A 21,185-nucleotide genomic window follows, 5' to 3' on the forward strand; every position below is an offset into this window, starting at 1 on the left:
TATCCTAAGATGTACATGAGTCCAGTCAAGTTACCCCTCTTCCCAACCTTACCTCGAGTGACAGCCTTGTGCAGTGATCATCTGTCATCTCCCATACCTCTCAATGTCCTAATTTCTCTTCCTCTAGTCCATGGCCTCCTTGCCTTTCTTGCACGTTCCAGGCATGCCCCTGCCTTGGGGCCAGTGACTGGCTGTTTTCTGTCTGGACCCAAATACCTACATGGCTCACACCCTCACTTCCTTCAGTCTTTGCTCAAATGTCACCTCTTCGAGGAGGCCAATCGTGACCATCCTATTTAAAACTGCAGCTTGCCCTCTGCAAATATCTACATGGCATACAACCTCACTTCCTTTAGTCTTTGCTCAAATGTCACACCTCTTTGAGGAGGCCAGTCATGACCATCCTATTTAAACCTCTAACTTGCCCTCCTTCTGATGCTTCTTGGCCTGCCCTACTTTGTCTTTTCTCCATACCACTCATCTTTTGTATTACTATATAACTTGCATGATTTTTGTTGGTATGTTTTCTTTCTGCTAGAATGCAAGCTGTACAAAGGCGGGTATCTAGAACTCTGTCTGGCACATAGTAGGTACTCATAAATGTTTGTTCCATTCATTTGCTACATTACAAACGTTTTCCCCCATCTTCATTTTCTTTTTGAGGTTTCTACAACTTCAGATTTTTAATGGAAAGTTCTGTGGCGGGTGATCTGACTATCCCTATCATTCAGTGTGTGTAAAAACAGGAATTTTCTTCAAGGAAAGGAAAAATAATGGTTTCAACTTAAATGACTCTTTGATTTCTAAGTTGTTTTCAGTTAGCAAAACAAGTTTCTATTTTAATCTCAAGAAAGATCCATGCCAATTCAGGCTTGGGACATTATTTTAGGCAAACAGCTTGGTGTCATCCATTTCAGGTCCTTCTAATGAAGTCCAAAAATGTAGGAGTCCAAATATTTTTTCTGCAGAAAATCAAATTTTTGTAAGTGTAGGCATGGTTCCAGGTTCCAGTGGCTACTCCTTAGCTGTTTTTGTTTGTTGGTTGGTTAGTTGGTGCCTGGGTTAGATTTACAAATAAACCTCACTGGAGCAATGGATGATTAGGGAGAAAGGGGGTAATATACAGCTAAAAACACTGGAGATCTAAGGAAAAGAGCAAGAGTGGTGGGTGAAAACAGGATAAATAACTGGAGGAAAAAGTGTAATGCCCCATCTGCATGTGTCTTTCTTTTGTTTTCCATATATTTGCTTTGGCCTAGAAAACACTCCATTCCTCTTCCTTCTTCATTTGGACAGTCTCCACTTACCCTTTGAGTTTAAATTTAGCTGACACTCTCCCAGGAAGCCTTTTCTGACTTTTTGCTTGGCTGAGACTAGTGTTTTATATATTTCTATTACACTTTGCATCCTCTAAGGTAGCTCTTAATGTATTGTGTTGTAATTCCCTCCCTACCACTCTGGGTCCTGTGAGACATTAGTCTAACCAATAGAAGGGCCAGGGCAGTGCCTATCTTGTCACTATATCCCCAGCACAATGCCTGGCACAAGGCTTAAGTTCAGCAAAGATTAAATAGATGGATTGGATTAAATTGAATTCTGCCTGGTGAACTTTAGCTTCTCCCTTGAGTAAAATGTAGCTAATTATACCAGTCTTTGTTGAATCATGAAATAAGGAGACTCTAAAGGACTTCCAAGGTCTAACTGGTTATTATGCTGCAACTATGACCACCAAAGATCATTCCAAAAAAGAGGCAGAGTTGCCATGGGAGTGACATTTCATTATCTCAGTCTTAAAAACAAACGAACAAGAACAAGATCAAAACAGCTAGCTTTTAGCAATAACTCTATTGTTTTAGGAGGAAAAACTTTTGATTAGGCTTCTTACCAGGTAATGACACCTTGCAGGCAGTAATCCCAATTTTCTCTTGCACAAATAATTTTCTATGACCAGCCACAATGTGATACATATAAATAGCAAAATAGAACGACACAAACACAACTTCAAACCTTTAAAATTTAGAAGTTCATAGTCCTTTCTCTTTTCAGTAAATCTTTATTAAGGACCTATAATGTATTGGCAATTTCTAGCTAGGTACTAGGATTTCAGCTAAGAACAAGAACAAAGTCCTGCCCTGAAAGGGTTTACATTCCAGTGGGGGAGCAATACAAAAGGACTATGTAGAGAGGAAAAAGGAGTAACGAGAGGATGAAGGGAGGCTAGGGCTGTAGAAAATGATGGAGGTGTGATTGTAGATGGAGTGCTTTGGTCACCTTTGGGGAAGTAACATTTGAGCAGAGACTGAATGAAGTGAGGGAGAGAGCCACATGAGGGTGTGGGATGGAGCCCGTGTCCATGCAGAGGGAAAAGCGGTGTGTTTTCTCCATCAAGCTCTGAAATGACTTCTCATAGTTGGTGTCATACAAACCATTAAACAAGATATTGCTCCCTCTTCCCACACCCCATACACAGTAGGATGACTGCTTTTAAAAGCTCCTATTAAGAGAAAGATACACATAGCTGCTTGTTCACAGCAATTTTGACTCCTAGCTGAGCAAGAATTATGGAGACTCTGTTCTGGCAGTGCAGAAAGTGCCTTTGTTAGACAATTGGGATACTCTGCTTCTTTTAGAGGAACTACCTTCCATAATCTTCCATAGCCATATCAGAAGTAACTGTTAGAGAAAATGCCTTCCTAGGGGGCTGTATATCATTTACAACGCCTTTTCTGCTGGTAAAAATGTGAAGACTTGAGTATTGCTTTAAGGAGCTAACAGATTCATGTTTCTGTGGCAACTAGATTTCCTTAAAACTGATAAGCTTCTGATCTAATTGCTTCCAGTCAGTTGCTTGTGGAAATAACAGCAAAGTCTTTTCTAGTCCTAGTTTCTGAAGCCTGCTTTATTTCTTTGCTTCCTTGTATCCATACTTTACTTTCTCATCTTAATGGAGGCCACCTTGAGGCTAGCTGAAATAATAGTGTTGTTTAGGAAGGCGATACCTTACTCTGATCCTTGCCACAAGGCTTGGATCCCCTCATTTTTATTAATGTTTGAGTCACAAAAACAGCTGTCTTCTTCAGCCCTGAGAGGCCCTAAATTTCTGGACATTCTCACTTCCTTCCATTTCTGCTTGCAAAGCAACCAGTTCTTACCTGAGTTCATCTTTCTTATGATACCTTACTTAAATCAACAAAGAACAGTGAAGTACGCTAACATTCTCATTTTTTACAACTATATTCCTTTGACTTGGATATGTGATGTGCCTTCCAAGTTATTATAGATAACAGTTTTATGAAATAGCATAAGCATCACCAGCTTTCTAGCCTACACAGAGCAGCTATAGTTATGCCTAGTAAAACCACAATCCAACTGTATAATCCCTCCAATGACTTCCCATCATAAGTGGAGTAAAAAAACTCTTTGCTCTGTCCTCCTACCTGTATCTCTAATTGCAAATTTGCCTAACCATTAAGAAAATGCAGGGTTTTAAATTAAGACATCATCTTTTCTTTTCTGGTACCAATTTCTATGTCAGTTAAGGTGAAAAGTTAAAATGCTGTAACAAAGAGACCCAAAATATAATGACTTTCAAAAGATAGAAATTATTTCTTCATCATGTAACAGTCTGAAGTGAGTGTATCAGGTTGGTGGACAGCTCTGTTCCATGAGGTCTTTCAGGTCCCAACCTGACAGTGACTCTCTCACCTTCACAGTCACTCTAATAGTTACCATTCTAGCTAGTGAGATGGAAGAAAAGAAAGTATGGAGGAGGCACACTTGTTCTCATAAGGACTAGAGCCAGGAAATAGCACCTATTAATGCTGTTCAGTTTCACTGGGATGAACTAGATCAGATGGTCACATACAATTGCAAGGGAGACTGGAAAACATAGCCTAGTCATTAACTCAACCTTCTATCGCTATGGAAGAAGGAAGAGCAGAATTTAGAGAGCAACTAATAGTCGCCACCACAGACTATTATGTGAAGTTACACTTCAGACAAGTAAAGTATGAGATGTCTTATAGACATTCAAGTGGAGAAGTCAAATAGGCAGTACGCTGCACAACTCTGCAACTCAGAGAGCCTAGGGCTCAAGATGTAAATTGTTAGTCACAATAGTATTTAAGTCCCTGGGACTGGATGAGAGAAAGTAAATGTAGATGTAGAATGAAGAAAGTGGAGGGAGAGAGAAGAAATCTAATTAAGACGAGTTGATGGGTGCTGACGAGTTGATGGGTGCATAGCACGCCAATATGGCACAAGTATACATATGTAACAAACCTGCACATTATGCACATGTACCCTAGAACTTAAAGTATAATAATAAAAAAAAAAAAGAGAGAGAACTAAGGACTAAGAACTAAGGATGTTCCAAAATTTAAGTAGGGAAGAAATCCAGGAAAATGAAAAGGAGGAGATAGGGGTGTAATGGGAAACTCAAGCAAGTATATTGTCTTATAAGCCAAAGATAGAAAGGTTAAATAAGATCAGGACTAAGAAGTGATCATCAGACTTGATAAGGAGATCGCTGATGATCTTGATAAGGCTGGTTTTAGTGGAATGGTGAGGATGAGTGCCTGATTCTACTGTCTTGAAAAGAGAAAATAACTTCAAAAGCAAAGTACTTTAGAGGTGAGATGAGATTAGATTCAGTCTTCAAGTCAAAATAAAAAATTATAAATAACAACTGAAAGTACAGAATATCTAGAACGTATTGATAAAAACTATATTTAGTTATCTATGCATGGCTACATCTGTTGCTATATTGCTGGTTAAAATGGCCCCCTGATTGGTAAACCACATTTAAACCGCAAGAACCAAATACACCTGTTAGCAAATGACTGGATCTCCTGTGTACAGTGACTATTAAGGGGCATATCCCTTGAAGGGACTCTGGGCACTATGCCTAAGGGGTTGTCACAAGAGACGCTCCAGAGGGGCATGAGTCTATCAAGCCAGGACAGTTTCCCACCCGTGTAAAGTGGGTCACATCTTACACCTGAGCTGTACTGCTGTGTAAAGTGTTCCACCAAAGAGACACACTTGATGCTACACTTGCCAACTGTGGTCACTGTCCTGTATCCTTCTGTATAAATAGATGCCAAATGTAGCCATGATAGTCTCGTGAGCCTGAAAGTTTACTTAAACTCAAGAAGACCTCTTAAGGGTGCTACAGACCCTATGATCAGCACTATAGAATCCAGATTAAAACAAAAAACAAAAACAAAAACCCTATTCATAGAAGAGAGATGGATCTATTGAGATATATTTCTATCTGAAACAAAAAGCCAGAATACTATATAATGGTGAAATCTCGGGAGAATTCTTATTAATGTCGGGAACAAGAAGAGGGTGCTGAAATCACTATTTTTTATTTTGGAATATCCTGGAAATATTATTTGATGTAATTAGACAAGGAAAATATATATAAATACTTGAAAGCAAGAGGCCAAGTTCTCATTATCTGAAGATGATATGATTATATAACTAGACCATATAGTCGTTTAAACCCTATAGAAAAAAATAAGAATATTCAATAAGCTACATAGTTATAAAACTTGGTAATTTAAATATGGGCGAATACACATATATATGAAAAATTTAAAAATATGAAAAAATTACCAACTTAAAAGACTGATCTTCAAAATTTTACGCTGACTTTCTCTTTACAAACTGAAAACATTTGATATGGTTTGGCTGTGTCCCCACCCAAATCTCATCTTGAATTGTAACTCCCACAATTCCCACATGCCATGGGAGGAACCTGGTGGGAGATGATTGAATTATGGGGGCAGGTCTTTCCTGCACTGTTATCATGATAGTGAATGAGTCTCATGAGATCTGATGGTTTTAAAAACAGGAATTTATCTGCACAAGCTCCCTTTTTGCATGTGCCATCCATGTAAGACATGACTTGCTCCTCCTTGCCTTCCGCCATGATTGTAAGGCTTCCCCAGCCATGTGGAACTGTAAATCCAATTAAGCCACTTTCTTTTGGAAATTACCAAGTCTCAGGTATGTCTTTATCAGCAGTGTGAAAATGGACCAATACAGCATTGATCTTTTGGTCTAATATAGCACACATGAGAAATGAACAGCTTCAGGCACAGCTATTACTGTGGATGTTTCTCACCTATTTTCAAATAATTTTGCCAAAGAAAATAGAAGACCATATTTAAGGGACCTTTACTTCCATTTTAATATCACAAGAAGAACTGAAATAGGCAGAAATGGCTGACCAACAAATAAGAAAGCAGTTTCAAGTGTTACAAAGTAGTTATATTTTAACCTTTCAGCCTTTAAAAAATTGTGTCAATGATCTGATACGTTTTTAAATTGTTGTTTTATGTTTTTATTTATAAAATTGGAAGATTATTCTATGTTGACAATAAATTTTTAGTATCACAAAACCAGGAGTGGTAAAGCTACTTATATCCTGTAACACACTACTCCCAACATCTTTGGCTTAACACAATAAAAATTCCTTTCAATAGTGCAAAGTTTAATACAGGTTGGACAGCTCTCTTAAATAACTCCCTGTAAGTGGCCACTCAAGTATCTGAGCTCCTTCCATCATTCTCTCTTTTAGGAGTTCTTTTGTAGACACATGGACAAGGGAGAGAGAGAACATGGGCAATCAGACCTGGGGATTTGTGGTCTGCCATTTGCCACTGCCTAATCACAGGGCCCCCAACTTAACTGCAAGGGAAACTGGATTATGTATTTTTCTAGTGTGCCAAGGAGGAAAATGAAAACCTTTAATTGAATGCATAGCCTTCTTTTTTCCATGTTCTTCAAGAAGCCAGTGAACTTAGTATTTAATTACTGTCAGAAAATAGCTAAACATTATGACATTACTGAAAAAAATATTTTCTTTGAAAATCATTCTTCAAAGTCCATTTAGTCAAGGATTCTCCTCATACAGCAAGTCAATATATTCACTGAGGAATTCTTAACATGTAACTCACCCAGTTAAACTAGGTAAATTGCATAAAGTACGTAGCCCCGCACATGACACATGTAGTAAGTACTCAACAAATATTAGTTGCCTCCTTAACTCAAGTGGAGACTTTCCTGCTGGAAATTTAATGGTTCTATACTCAGGTTTTTCTATTTCCAAGACAGACCATTGCAAACACTTACATTAACATTTCCTGTGCCTAAACCAGATCTTGCATGTTGTGTTGTGAATCACTAATCACAATTGAGTTTTTAATCAAAGTATTTGTGCTAACGTAAAGTTGCCTAAAATACCCTTGCATCGCACTGCTACATTGAGAAAGTACTAGTTTAGCTTTTCACCTTTCATAATAAATTGTCATTCTACCCTTCTGGACTCCAAAACATGCATCTGTTCTCAAACAACACAGAAGACCTATTTTTCTTACAAAACTTTAGTGCTTGTAAAAATCCTTGTTAAAATAAATATTTATGGAAGTGAGTCTAGATGGGAGATACATTGTCAACTCCTCTGGGTTTCATAAGTATTAACCTTTGATCAAACTAGTCTCTTATAACTAAATTTAGAACTTGGAAGACTCTTCTCTTACTGACTTGAACTTTTAGCTTTTATGACCTTTTTTTTTTTTTTTTTTTTTTTTAAACAAGAAATAGTCAAATGAGATCTGCCTATACCTTCTGAAAGACTGTTGTGGATGTTATCTGATGTATCTATCTTGATCCCATCAGGTAACTCATTTCTTATAGAATTTAGGGCTACAAAAAATTTTGTCTCTTTGAGAAAATGTTATGCCTTCTCTTTTCTCATTAAACATACTATATCAAACTTTCCTTTTAAAAGTGAATTCCAGAAAACTATGGCAATGGTAAAACCATCAGTGGTTTCCAGTGTTGGAGGGAAGGATGACTAGGCAGAAAACAGAGAATTTTTAGGGAAATGGAACTATTCTGTATGACACTATAATGGTAGATACATGTCATTCTATATTTGTCAAAACCCAATATATATTTGTAGAATGTACAACACCAAGAGTGAACCTAATGTAAACTATGCACTTCAGGTGATAATCATGTGGCAGTGTAGGTTCATCATTTATAACAAATGTACCTGTTGATAACAGGGGAGGTTGTGCACCAAGGGACAGAAGGTATATGGGAAGATTCTGTCCTTTCTGCTCAATTTTGTTGTGAACCTAAAATCTCTGTAAAAGAGAAATTTTTTTTTTTTTTTTTTTTTTTTTTTTTTTTTTTTTTTTTTTTTGTGACTGCCAGGAATCTCAGAGTTAAATTCTGTCACTAGAATTATTTTAACTCTGAGGGTAGATTAGCATGTGTGTTCTTTCCATGCTTGCCCTGGTCTTGATTTTCTCTCTGTTTTATTAGCCTTATTTTATATGGTGATTTCTTGAGGATTTTCTCCAAGTCCATTTTGGAAAGAAGCAGGACTAAGATAAACTTAATATGCAGAAAATAAAAGCATAGTCCCTCAACTGTTAACATTTGAGTTTGATTTCAAGGTTCCAGCTTAGTTGTTTATTTATTGTTTTGGTATTTCCTATCAGTTTTTCTTTTTTCCTGTTTCTTTTTTTATTATTATACTTTAAGTTCTAGGGTACACGTGCACAATTTGCAGGTTTGTTACATATGTGTACATGTGCCATGTTGGTGTGCTGTACCCATTAACTCGTCATTTACATTAGGTATATCTCCTAATGCTATCCCTCCCCTCTCGCCCCACCCCACGACAGTCCCTGGTGTGTGATGTTTCCCTTCCTAGGTCCAAGTGATCTCATTGTTCAGTTCCCACCTATGAATGAGAACATGCGGTGTTTGGTTTTCTGTTCTTGCAATAGTTTGCTGAGAATGATGGTTTCCAGCTGCATCCATGTCCCTACAAAGGACACAAACTCATCCTTTTTTATGACTGCATAGTATTCCATGGTGTACATGTGCCACATTTTCTTAATCCAGTCTGTCATTGATGGACATTTGGATTGGTTCCAAGTCTTTGCTATTGTGAATAGTGCCGCAATAAACATACGTGTGCATGTGTCTTTATAGCAGCATGATTTATAATCCTTTGGGTATATACCCAGTAATGGGATGGCTGGGTCAAATGGTATTTCTAGTTCTAGATCCTTGAGGAATCGCCACACTGTCTTCCATAATGGTTGAACTAGTTTACAGTCCCACCAACAGTGTAAAAGTGTTCCTGTTTCTCCACATCCTCTCCAGCGCCTGTTGCTTCCTGACTTTTTAATGATCACCATTCTAACTGGTATGAGACAGTATCTCATTGTGGTTTTGATTTGCATTTCTCTGATGACGAGTGATTATGAGCATTTTTTCATGTGTCTGTTGTCTTCTTTTGAGAAGTGTCTGTTCATATCCTTTGCCCACTTTTTGATGGGGTTGTTTGTTTTTTTCTCATAAATTTGTTTGAGTTCTTTGAGGGTTCTGGATATTAGCCCTTTGTCAGATGAGTAGATTGCAAAAATATTCTCCCATTCTGTAGGTTGCCTATTCACTCTGATGGTTGTTTCTTTTGCTGTGCAGAAGCTCTTTAGTTTAATTAGATCCCATTTGTCAATTTTGGCTTTTGTTGCCATTGCTTTTGGTGTTTTAGTCATGAAGTCCTTGCCCATGCCTATGTCCTGAATGGTATTGCCTAGGTTTTCTTCTAGGGTTTTTATGGTTTTAGGTCTAACATTTAAGTCTCTAATCCATCTTGAATTAATTTTTGTATAAGGTGTAAGGAAGGGATCCAGTTTTGGCTTTCTACATATGGCTAGCCAGTTTTCCCAGCACCATTTATTAAATAGGGAATCCTTTCCCCATTTCTTGTTTTTGTCAGGTTTGTCAAAGATCTGATGATTTTCGATGTGTAGTACTATTTCTGAGGGCTCTGTTCTGTTCCATTGGTCTATATCTCTGTTTTGGTACCAGTACCATGCTGTTTGGTTACTGTAGCCTTGTAGTATAGTTTGAAATCAGGTAGCGTGATGCCTCCAGCTTTGCTCTTTTGGCTTAGGATTGTCTTGGCAATGCAGGCTCTTTTTGGTTCCATATGAACTTTAAAGTCGTTTTTTCCAATTCTGTGAAGAAAGTCATTGGTAGCTTAATGGGGATGGCATTGAATCTATAAATTACCTTGAACAGTATGGCCATTTTCACGATATTGATTCTTCCTATCCATGAGCATGGAATGTTCTTCCATTTGTTTGTGTCCTCTTTTATTTCATTGAGCAGTGGTTTGTAATTCTCCTTGAAGAAGTCCTTCACATCCCTTGTAAGTTGGATTCCTAGGTATTTTATTCTATTTGAAGCAATTGTAAATGGGAGTTCACTCACAATTTGGCTCTCTGTTTGTCTGTTATTGGTATACAAGAATGCTTGTGATTTTTGCAGATTGATTTTGTATCCTGAGACTTTGCTGAAGTTGTATATCAGCTTAAGGAGATTTTGGATTGAGACGATGGGGTTTTCTAAATATACAATCATGTCATCTGCAAACAGAGACAATTTGACTCCCTCTTTTCCTAATTGAATACCCTTTATTTCTTTCTTCTGCCTGATTGCCCTCGCCAGAACTTCCAACACTATGTTGAATAGGAGTGGTGAGAGGGCATTCCTGTCTTGTGCCAGTTTTCAAAGAGAATGCTTCCAGTTTTTGCCCATTCAGTATGATATTGGCTGTGGGTTTGTCATAAATAGCTCTTATTATTTTGAGAAACATCCCATCAATACCTAGTTTATTGAGAGTTTTTAGCATGAGGGGCTGTTGAATTTTGTCAAAAGCCTTTTCTGCATCTATTGAGATAATCATGTGGTTTTTGCCTTTGGTTCTCTTTATATGATGGATTATATTTATTGATTTGCATATGTTGAACCAGCCTTGCATCCCGGGGAAGAAGCCGAGTTGATGATGGTGGATAAGCTTTGTGATGTGCTGCTGGATTCGGTTAGCCAGTATTTTATTGAGGATTTTTGCATCGATGTTCATCAGGGATATTGGTCTAAAATTCCATTTTTTTGTTGTATCTCTGCCAGGCTTTGGTATCAGGATGATGCTAGCCTCATACAATGAGTTAGGGAGGATTCCCTCTTTTTCTATTCATTGGAATAGTTTCAGAAGGAATGGTACCAGCTCCTCTTTGTACCTCTAGTAGAATTTGGCTGTGAATCTGTCTGGTCCTGGACTTTTTTTGGTTGATAGGCTAATAATTATTGCCTCAATTTCAGAGCCTGTTACTGGTCTATTCAGGGATTCAACTTCTTCCTGGTTTAGTCTTGGGAGGGTGTATGTGTCCAGGAACTTATCCATATCTTCTAGATTTTCTAGTTTATTTGCATAGAGGTGTTTACAGTATTCTCTGATGGTAGTTTGTATTTCTGTGGGGTTGGTGGTGATATCACCTTTATCATTTTTCATTGCATGTATTTGATTCTTCTCTCTTTTCTTCTTTATTAGTCTTGCTAGTGCTTATCAATTTTTTTTTGATCTTTTCAAAAAAACAGCTCCTGGATTTATTGATTTTTTGAAGGGTTTTTTGTGTCTCTGTCTCCTTCAGTTCTGCTCTAATCTTAGTTATTTCTTGCCTTCTGCTAGCTCTTGAATGTGTTTGTTCTTGCTTCTCTTGTTTTAATTGTGATGTTAGGATGTCAATTTTAGATCTTTCCTGCTTTCCCTTGTGGGCATTTAGTACTATAAATTTCCCTCTCCACACTGCTTTAAATGTGTTCCAGAGATTCTGGTATGTTGTGTCTTTTTTCTCATTGGTTTCAAAGAACTTCTTTATTTCTGCCTTCATTTCATTATGTACCCAGTAGTCATTCAGGAGCAGGTTGTTCATTTTCCATGTAGTTGAGCGGTTTTGAGTGAGTTTCTTAATCCTGAGTTCTAGCTTGATTGCTCTGTGGTCTGACAGACAGTTTGTTGTCATTTCGGTTCTTTTACATTTGCTGAGAAGTGCTTTACTTCCAATTATGTGGTCAATTTTGGACTAAGTGTGATGTGGTGCTGAGAAGAATGTATATTCTGTTGATTTGGGGTGGAAAGTTCTGTAAATGTCTGTTAGGTCTGCTTGGTGCAGAGTTGAGTTCAATTTCTGTATATCCTTGTTAACTTTTTGTCTCATTGATCTGTCTAATGTTGACAGTGGGGTGTTAAAATCTCCCATTATTATTGTGTGGGAGTCTAAGTCTTTTTGTAGGTCTCTAAGAACTTGCTTTATGAATCTGGGTGCTCCTGTATTTGGTGCATATATATTTAGGATGGTTAGCTCTTCTTGTTGAATTGATCCCTTTACCATTATGTAATGGCCTTCTTTATCTCTTTTGATCTTTATTGGTTTAAAGGCTGTTTTATCAGAGACTAGGATTGCAACCCCTGCTTTTTTTGTTCTCCATTTGCTTGGTAGATCTTCCTCCATCCCCTTATTTTGAGTCTATATGTGTCTCTTTGCACATGTGATGGGTTTCCTGAACACAGGACACTGATGGGTCTTGACTCTTTATCCAGTTTGCCAGTCTGTGTGTTCTAATTGGGGAATTTAGGCCATTTACATTTAATGCCCATATTGTTATGTGTGAATTTGCTCCTGTCATTATGATGTTAGCTGGTTATTTTGCTCGTTAGTTGATGCAGTTTCTTCCTATCATTGATGGTCTTAACAATTTGGCATGTTTTTGCAGTGGCTGGTACCAGTTGTTCCTTTCTGTGTTTAGTGTTTCCTTCAGGAGCTCTTGTAAGGCAGGCTTGGTGGTGACAAAATCTCTCAGGATTTGCTTGTCTGTAAAGGATTTTATTTCTCCTTCACTTATGAAGCTTAGTTTGGCTGGATATGAAATTCTGGGTTGAAAATTCTTTAAGAATGTTGAATATTGGCCCCCATTATCTTCTCCTTGTAGAGTTTCTGCCAAGAGATCTTTGTTTGTCTTATGGGCTTCCCTTTGTGGTTAACCCAACCTTTCTCTCTGGCTGCCCTTAACAATTTTTCCTTCATTTCAAATTTGATGAATCTGACAATTATGTGTCTTGGAGTTGCTCTTCTTGAGGAGTATCTTTGTGGCATTCTCTGTATTTCCTGAATTTGAATGTTGGCTTGCCTTGCTAGGTTGGGAAAGTTCTCCTTGATAATACCCTGCAGAGTGTTTTCCAACTTGATTCCATTCTCCCCATCACTTTCAGGTACACCAATCAGACGTAGAGTTGGTCTTTTCACATAGTCCCATATTTCTTGGAAACTTTGTTCATTTCTTTTTTTTCATTTTTCTCTAAACTCTTCTCATTTCATTTCATTCATTTGATCTTCAATCACTGATACCTTTTCTTCCACTTGATTGAATCGGCTGCTGATGCTTGTGCATGTATCACGTAGTTCTCGTGCCATGGTTTTCAGCTCCATCAGGTCATTTTTGGTCTTCTCTATGCTGTTTATTCTAGTTAGCCATTTGTCTAATCTTTTTTCAAGGTTTTTAGTTTCTCTGCGATGGGTTTGAACATCCTCCTTTAGCCCAGAGAAGTTTGTTATTGCCGATCGTCTGAAGCCTTCTTCTCTCAACTCGTCAAAGTCATTCTCTGTCCAGCTTTTTTCTGTTGCTGGTGAGGAGCTGCATTCCTTTGGAGGAGAAGAGGCACTCAGAGTTTTAGAATTTTCAGCTTTTCTTTTCTGGTTTCTCCTCATCTTGTCTTCAGTGATGGTGATGTACAGATGGGGTTTTGATGTGGATGCCCTTTCTGTTTATTAGTTTTCCTTCTAACAGTCAGGACCCTCAGCTGCAGGTCTGTAGGAGTTTGCTGGAGGTCCACTCCAGACTGTTTGCCTAGGTATCACCAGCAGAGGCTGCAGAACAGCAAATATTGCAGAACAGCAGGTGTTGCTGCCTGATCCTTCCTCTGGAAGCTTTGTCTCAGAGGGACACCTGGCTGTATGAGGTGTCAGTGAGCCCCTACTGGGAGGTGTCTCCCAGTTAGGCTACTCGAGGGTCAGGGACCCACTTGAGGAGGCAGTCCATTCTCAGATCTCAAACTCCATGCTGGGACAACCACTACTCTCTTCAAAGCTGTCAGACAGTGACGTTTACATCTGTGGAGGTTTCTGCTGCCTTTCGTTCAGCTATGCCCTGCCCCCAGAGGTGGAGTCTACAGAGGCAGGTAGGCCTCCTTGAGCTGCAGTGGGCTCCACCCAGTTCGAGCTTCCTGGCTGCTTTGTGTACCTACTCAAGCCTCAGCAATGGCAGATGCCCCTCCCACAGCCTCGCCGCCACCTTGCAGTTGGATCTCATTCTGCTGTGCTAGCAGTGAGCGAGGCTCCATGGGCATGGGACCCTCTGAGCCAGGTGCAGGATATAATCTCCTGGTGTGCCATTTGCTAAGACCGTTGGACAAGTGCAGTATTAGGGTGAGAGTCCCGATTTTCCAGGTACCGTCTGTCACGGCTTCCCTTGGCTAGGAAAGGGAATTTCCCGACCCCTTGAGCTTCCAGGGTGAGGTGTTGCCCTGCCCTGCTTTGGCCCATGCTCCATGGGCTGCACCCACTGTCTGACAAGCCCCAATGAGATGAACCCGGTTCCTCAGTTGGAGATGCAGAAATCACCATTCTTCTGCGTTGCTTATGCTGGGGGCTATAGACTAGAGCTGTTCCTATTTGACCATCTTGGAACCTCCTCCTTTTTTTTCCTGTTTCTTAATACAACTTCTGTTCTTATGAAAAAATTTAAAATTTCTGATTGTACCAGCTTTACTACATACAGGTACTACACATTTATAACAGTTCACCCTTGCCCCTTGTTTAAAAAGTAAAATCTGTCTCTCATAGAATAGATTGCCTTTCCCTAGACAGAAATGGCAAGCAAAATTCCAAGATCTCACACCTCTTTAATGGAAAGATATTTGTGCATAATCTACATCAGTTAAGACTACTTTTACTTGTTCCATTGAAGGTGGAAAAAACTAAACACCATTCTATACACAGCTTGAGCTATCTGATCTACTGTATGAGCAAGACCTTAGTCTCCAGTGCAAATAATCTGAAGTGTAAAATTCATTGAAATTGAGAAGTTGGAGGATATTGGTAGATTAATGTTTTTCATTATAGTATCTTTAATTCTGGTAAATGTGCCTGTTAACTGCAATTATTTGCAAAATAATTTCATCAAAGAAATCAAATCATCTTAGAAGTATTATCTCATCTTCCAAAATGTATGTCTAGGGGTACAGTGTGATTCTGAACAATTTTACTTACTAAAAAATTAATGCAGGACAGTACTTTAGGGTCTGTCAAGTTTCAGATTTAACCCCACTCATAAATACCAGCTGAACTCTGACTAATAATTTACCCTCTCTGAAACTCAGTTTCCTCTTCTATTATATAGAAATACTATAATAATATGTGTCTTGCAGAGTTATTGTGAAAATTTAATGAGTAAATATATAATGCCATCACTACAGTGTCTGTTACATAGATGGCATTCAATTAATGGTAGCTGTAAAGTTTAACATAGGAAGTGCAACTGCAGCATTTATTATCCAGATCACAGTCTATGCTGTGGCATATGCGAATATAAAGCGATGGAGCGTCTATACTTCTATTTCTTTCCACAGCATCTGGATAGGGAGGAATGCTGGACTGTTTCTGCATTCTCATAAGTCTCTCTCTTTCTCTCTCAGCACAGGGTTTTTGTTTTTGCTTTGTCTCTTACTTTGATATTAGTAGAAGCTGGAAGCAGAGGTTCCTGTCTTTCAACAACAGGTATGAATATTGCTTGCAGAATAGCCAGTGTAGGCCTTAGGAAGCTTCCAGAGAAGGAAGGATTCACCTGAACTAGAGACATAAAGAGTTTGTTATTTTTAATGAAATAGGGATGAAATTGGCACATACCAATTCAGAAGAAGGAAAAGAAAGGCAAAAAAAAAAAAAAAAAAAAAAAAAAAAAAAAAGAAAGGCCTGGCTGGACTTGCTCTCCAGGTTTAGCTTCTAGGAGCAGGGCCAAATGCTGCTTGCCAGGCAGGAGATTTCTCTCAACTCATGTCAATCCTTGGTACAATCAGCTCAAATGTCTTTATAGTCTTGAAGAGAGATTTACTTTTTTTCAGTAAATAATTTGACAGATATCTATTGCATAACACATGTGTGTTGTACTGAAACAGGACAATTTCACCAGGACCAAGTTGAAAACATCCTAATTTGTGACTGTTAAAGCAGCATGCACCTTGGCTTTGAAAAATCATAGTTCTAGAGATGCCAAGAAAAAGCAAATGATCACAGAAATTTTGGGCTATTCCATTTGGCTATAGGGATATTCTTCAGAACCTGTGCAGTCATGTGTATTTTCTCCATGAAGTGAATTCCCAATTTATCTATTTGCCACAATTATTTTTAACACTTGTTTTTTCTATTTTTTGAAAGAAACTTGGTTGTATCCTCCCAAATTCATTTACTCTTACCTTAGATTGAAAGATAAATGATTCCTTATCCCTCAAACTGAAAGGTAAATGAAAATAGTCCTTTGTCAGGTACCAAATTAGTTGAGGCTTGACAAAAACACTAAAGCTTATTTAGCAATGCTTAGAAGAAGAAGTTCAGCATGAAAAGAATAGGCCTACTGCTTGGAAAAGACAGTAAATGTTAACAGATGCTATGAAGAAGGCACAGTTACTCAACTCCTACCATTCTTCTTCATCAAGTAAAAGGAAGCATCTTCACATTGAAAAGAGTAGGGCAAATGTAAAGTGAGTCATAAATTTTACAACTCACTCTCTATAAAGGAATTGAATTACAAAATATGATGGTCTGACTTTCTCTAAGGCCATATATATCTAATCCAATACTGTAATTAACATTAAGTTTAAATGTCGGTAATCTTAAAAGAATGAACACAAATCTTGGATGGAAGCATTTCAAAGATGTCATTATCAAATACTCCCTTGCTGTGGATAGAGTTAGACATGTAGAATTTTTAACAGAATATTGCTTCACTCTGCCTTAGAGCTCATTTGGTTGCAAGAAACAAAGTCATTCTGGCCACTTAAAATACAGGAGGATTTATTATACAGATGCTCCTCATGAAATTCAGGAGATGAAGGACCGTTGAGTGCCATGGGGAATCAGATTTTCAGGAGAAAAATAATCAGACTGACTTGGCTCATGGGTCAGATGTTCACCCCCTCTTTTTTTAAATCAGAGAGTGTTGGGTTTATCTGGTATAAATGTAGGAAGAAGGGCTCACTGCTAATGTTATAATTGAGGGAGGAAAAGAGGATGTTCTTGAACAAAACTGGGAAGAAATCTGAAAATGTCTCTGTAATCACTACGATCTGGACTTAGTGTTTCAGTATCCTGGAATCCTCACAAAATCTTAAATAACTATTAAGGACAAGTTCACATATTGGAACAGGTTTTGGCAAAACTTCTTAAGGGAAAAGTGGATATTTTAAATATATGTAAACTATTCCCCACCAAATGAGGTTTAAACTCATACATTTCTCTCTACCAATGAAATGAAATTCTAAAATTGAAATAAAAGTTTTAGTGACACATTTGAACATTAACCAAAGATTTTTAGAATAAACACCAATGAAGTTATATATTTAAAATCAATAGAATGTGACAGATTAGGAAGAGAATATTCAATTCATGTACATGCAGTGAACAATTATCAATAAACGATTTTCTGATTTTTGTTTTTGTTTTAGAGACAGGGTCTCTCTATGTTGCCTAGGCTGGCCTTGAACTCCTAGGCTCAAGTGATCTTCCAGCTCAGACTCCTGAGTAGCTGGGACTACAAGAATGCTACTGTGTTCTGTCTCAACATATGATTTTAAAGCAAAATGGCTGTTGTGATGTAGCTTAACTGAGACAATGTGAAATCTTCCAGAGGAGTCAGCAGAGAGTACTGACACCTTTCTTCTGACACCTTCATCTACCTGGGTTAGAGTAAGCTTATAATCAGAACAGGCCCTGGATCAAAAATTTCCTAGAGAAGCAGCTTCTGCTGCTGCCATCTGCCTGAAACAGATTCAAAGCTCAGAGCTAAATACCAGCCTGCCTAGATTTGATGGCCAGAGGGGGCATCAAAGGATGTGGTCAGCCAGCTTGACTTCAACTGTCCTGGGCTGTCATGTCAGGATCAGAATTTATCTGTGTCAGCAAAATAGTTTAATAGCAAAATAACATTATCAAATTTTAATAAAATTTGAATCACTTTAAAATATAAGATATGTAGTCTCTTAAATAGTAAATTGTTTACTTCCATTTATTAAATTAATGGTTCCTTCTATTCAAGCAAAAAAACCATTTGTTTGAGTACATAGTTGAAAATATTTTTTGAAACTTTTGAAACTTGAAATGTTTTCTCTAAGATTTTCAGATATAATTAAAAAGAAAATTTTAATTTTCACCTATTATTTTGATTTTGTATTCTGTGTTTGAAGCATATGTGATTGATTGTTTTTCTTTTGAAATCCAGTTTCAATGTCAGTGTATCACTGGATTAGTGTTTTATGTTTGAATCCTTTAATATCAAACATTTGTGTATAATTTAGTAGCTGTCATATTCAACTAAAAGCTAAAGAAAATTAGGTATTTTTTATATTGCCCTAATACTTGAGGATATCTTATTTTAAATCCAACTATAGTTTTTAATGAATGACAATATTTTTCCAAAGAGGGAAGAAAATGTATCTGTAATATCTGATTGGACATTCATACTTGGCATACAGTTATTTCTTGACCTTTATTTGTAGAGAGAATGAAAGCTGGATAACTAAGCTAAATTTTTAAGTTCCTTTTCTAGGAAAAACAATTTCTAGGTCAGTGTTATCCTTGGTTTTCCAATGAAGAACCAGAGACTGAGAGAGGTTAAGTAACTCACCCAAGGTCACACAGCTAGTAAACAGCAAAATCTGGTTTCTAATTCAGGTCTGTCTGATTCCAAAGACTGAGCTCAGTCTACCACGCCCTGTGGCCTGATGGTTTCACAGACTGTAGATTCACAGCACATATTGCTAGGACGGAAGAAAATGTAGGCTTGAATTAGTTATAGCACAATTCAATTTAAAAGCTCCATTTTGAGTGTGTGTGTATGTATGAGCATGCTGGGGTGACAGGGAAGTGATTTTCTCACTCTATCATTATAAAATAACACTTTCTATAACTGGACAACCCACTTTCTCCTATAAAATAGGAGAAAATAGATATTGGCAACAGAGCTTTGTGTAGTAAACTCACATTCAGTTTGAATTATCATAGCTAAAGTAAACTCACAGACATTGTAGTATGATTATCCAAAAACAACAACATACAAACAATTCTATTTCTGAGTTTTCTAAGGTTGACAGTATTGAAAATAGGATAAAAAGGAACATTGTTTTACATTTTGGGTTTCTGGAGACTTTCTTACTGGGGAAAGGCCTCAAGGTCATTTATACTCAGCCAACTGGGTAAAAAGTGAGGGCTAAAAATAGGTATGTTACAGCATCATCTATACATTAAGGTGGAGAGTCAGAGGGGGAACTATGTAAAACCAACACATTCATATGGCCTCTCTACCAAAGTGTAACACATATATAGTAACTAAAGTAGTGTATAAAGAGCTAGTCCTTTCTCAAAGGACTACACACAGAAGCATTTGAGCTAGATGGTCACATTCTTCCGCCTGTTATTTTCTCAGAGCCTAGCCCCAGGTCCTAGCAGTTTTCTTCTTCTTAAGTGAATTGCCCTAGAGAGAGACCAGGCACATGTCTGCTTTTTTGTGTTTTTGTTTTTTGAGACAGGATCTTGCTGTGTCGTTCAGGCTGGAGTACAGTGGCACAATCTCGGGTCACTGCAACCTCCACCTCATGCCTCAGCCTTCCGAGTAGCTGAGACTACAGGCAGGCGCCACCATTCCTAGCTAATTTTTGTATTTTTTGTAGAGACGGGGTTTCGCCATATTGGCCAGGCTGGTCTTGAACTCAGGCCTCAAGTGAAATGAAAATTTTCTAAGCAGGAAGGATGCTCACGCACATCTGTATTTTATGAGGTGGGAAATCCTTTCCAGAAGCTGTAAGCAGACTTCTCCTTATCTCTCATCTCCAGGCAAGAACCTAGACTCACCGTTGGTAAAACAGAACAAGATTGCCATGACTGGTTTAAGTCAATCATAACTCATCCTCTGTTATGTTGGCAAAAAAGAAGGAGAATGACTATTGGGTGAGCAAACACCAGTGATTGCTACAATATTAATTGTGTCTTAACATCTGCCCAGAAATTTTCTCTCTATACTTAATAAGCTATAAATACTATATAATGTAATATATGTCATTATGTAACTATTGACAAAGTATTATACTTTTATAATATGTTAATATAATTTATGCTCATATATGTGTGTATATATATATGTGCAAATATTCACAAATGATAATTGCCTAAGTATCTTGCATTTTTTTGTATAAATGCGGTACTCTGTGCATAATGCTCAGCATATAATCACATGTAGTGTTTTATCAATGCAAATTACTATTAATACTTACAGTCTTTAAGACAATTTAAAAAAGAATGAGGATCATTTTCTTGCAGATACTAAATTTTACTTTATTGGTACTTTAAAAAGTATGTGAACACATTTATTTGGAGCTATTGAATATTTTTGAAGATAGTAGCCACAGAGCTCCTTTTAAAACGTAGAAGAATTACTATAGTCAGCAGCAAATTCCATTTGAACAGAGTAAAATAATTTTGTGAATATCAGCTAGGTGACTAAATGTCTACTTTCTGATGAATATCGAGGCACAGATATTTTCTAATCATGTTAATATGCAGGCAGAAGTAAGAGGGGTAGGTATTAAACATTTTTGGCATATTTTCACAAAATATTATGTTAGCAAATGAATTTTAAATTACTGTCAGATTTCTGGAGGAAAAAATAACTTCACTACTATTTGCCTAATTCATGCTGCATGGAGATAAGAGTTGTTTAAGAAATTCTTATGGAAGAGAAGATCATTATAGATACTTCTTTTCAAGTATTGGGCATAATTGGATGAATGCCTGTAGAAAATAAAGGACATGAAGGAAGAAACTCTCCTTAGTTACCTTGTGACAGGATCCTGATCAAGGGTCTAAGAGTGGGCATGAGCTGTGGTGAGCCCACCCTTAGAATGCCCTGCAGCCTTCACAGAGCTGAACTCTCATAGTCCTTCAGGCCAAGCTGTAGATTAGTTTTTGCCTTTTTTGGTAAAA

General features: G+C 37.7%; 2 protein-coding genes across 2 annotated transcripts in view; one reads left to right on the forward strand and one right to left on the reverse strand.

Annotated features, from left to right (window-relative positions):
- Positions 1-21,185, forward strand: part of PPA2 (inorganic pyrophosphatase 2) — a 1,020,900-nt gene that overhangs the window by 517,786 nt on the left and 481,929 nt on the right. The window lies entirely within an intron of this gene.
- The window catches only part of AIMP1 (aminoacyl tRNA synthetase complex interacting multifunctional protein 1), a 524,679-nt gene that overhangs the window by 415,535 nt on the left and 87,959 nt on the right, over positions 1-21,185 (reverse strand). The gene's annotated exons all lie outside the window — the stretch shown is intronic.

Source organism: Macaca thibetana, chromosome 5 (assembly GCF_024542745.1).
Source record: "Macaca thibetana thibetana isolate TM-01 chromosome 5, ASM2454274v1, whole genome shotgun sequence".
In the NCBI taxonomy this organism is placed as follows: Eukaryota; Metazoa; Chordata; class Mammalia; order Primates; family Cercopithecidae; genus Macaca; species Macaca thibetana.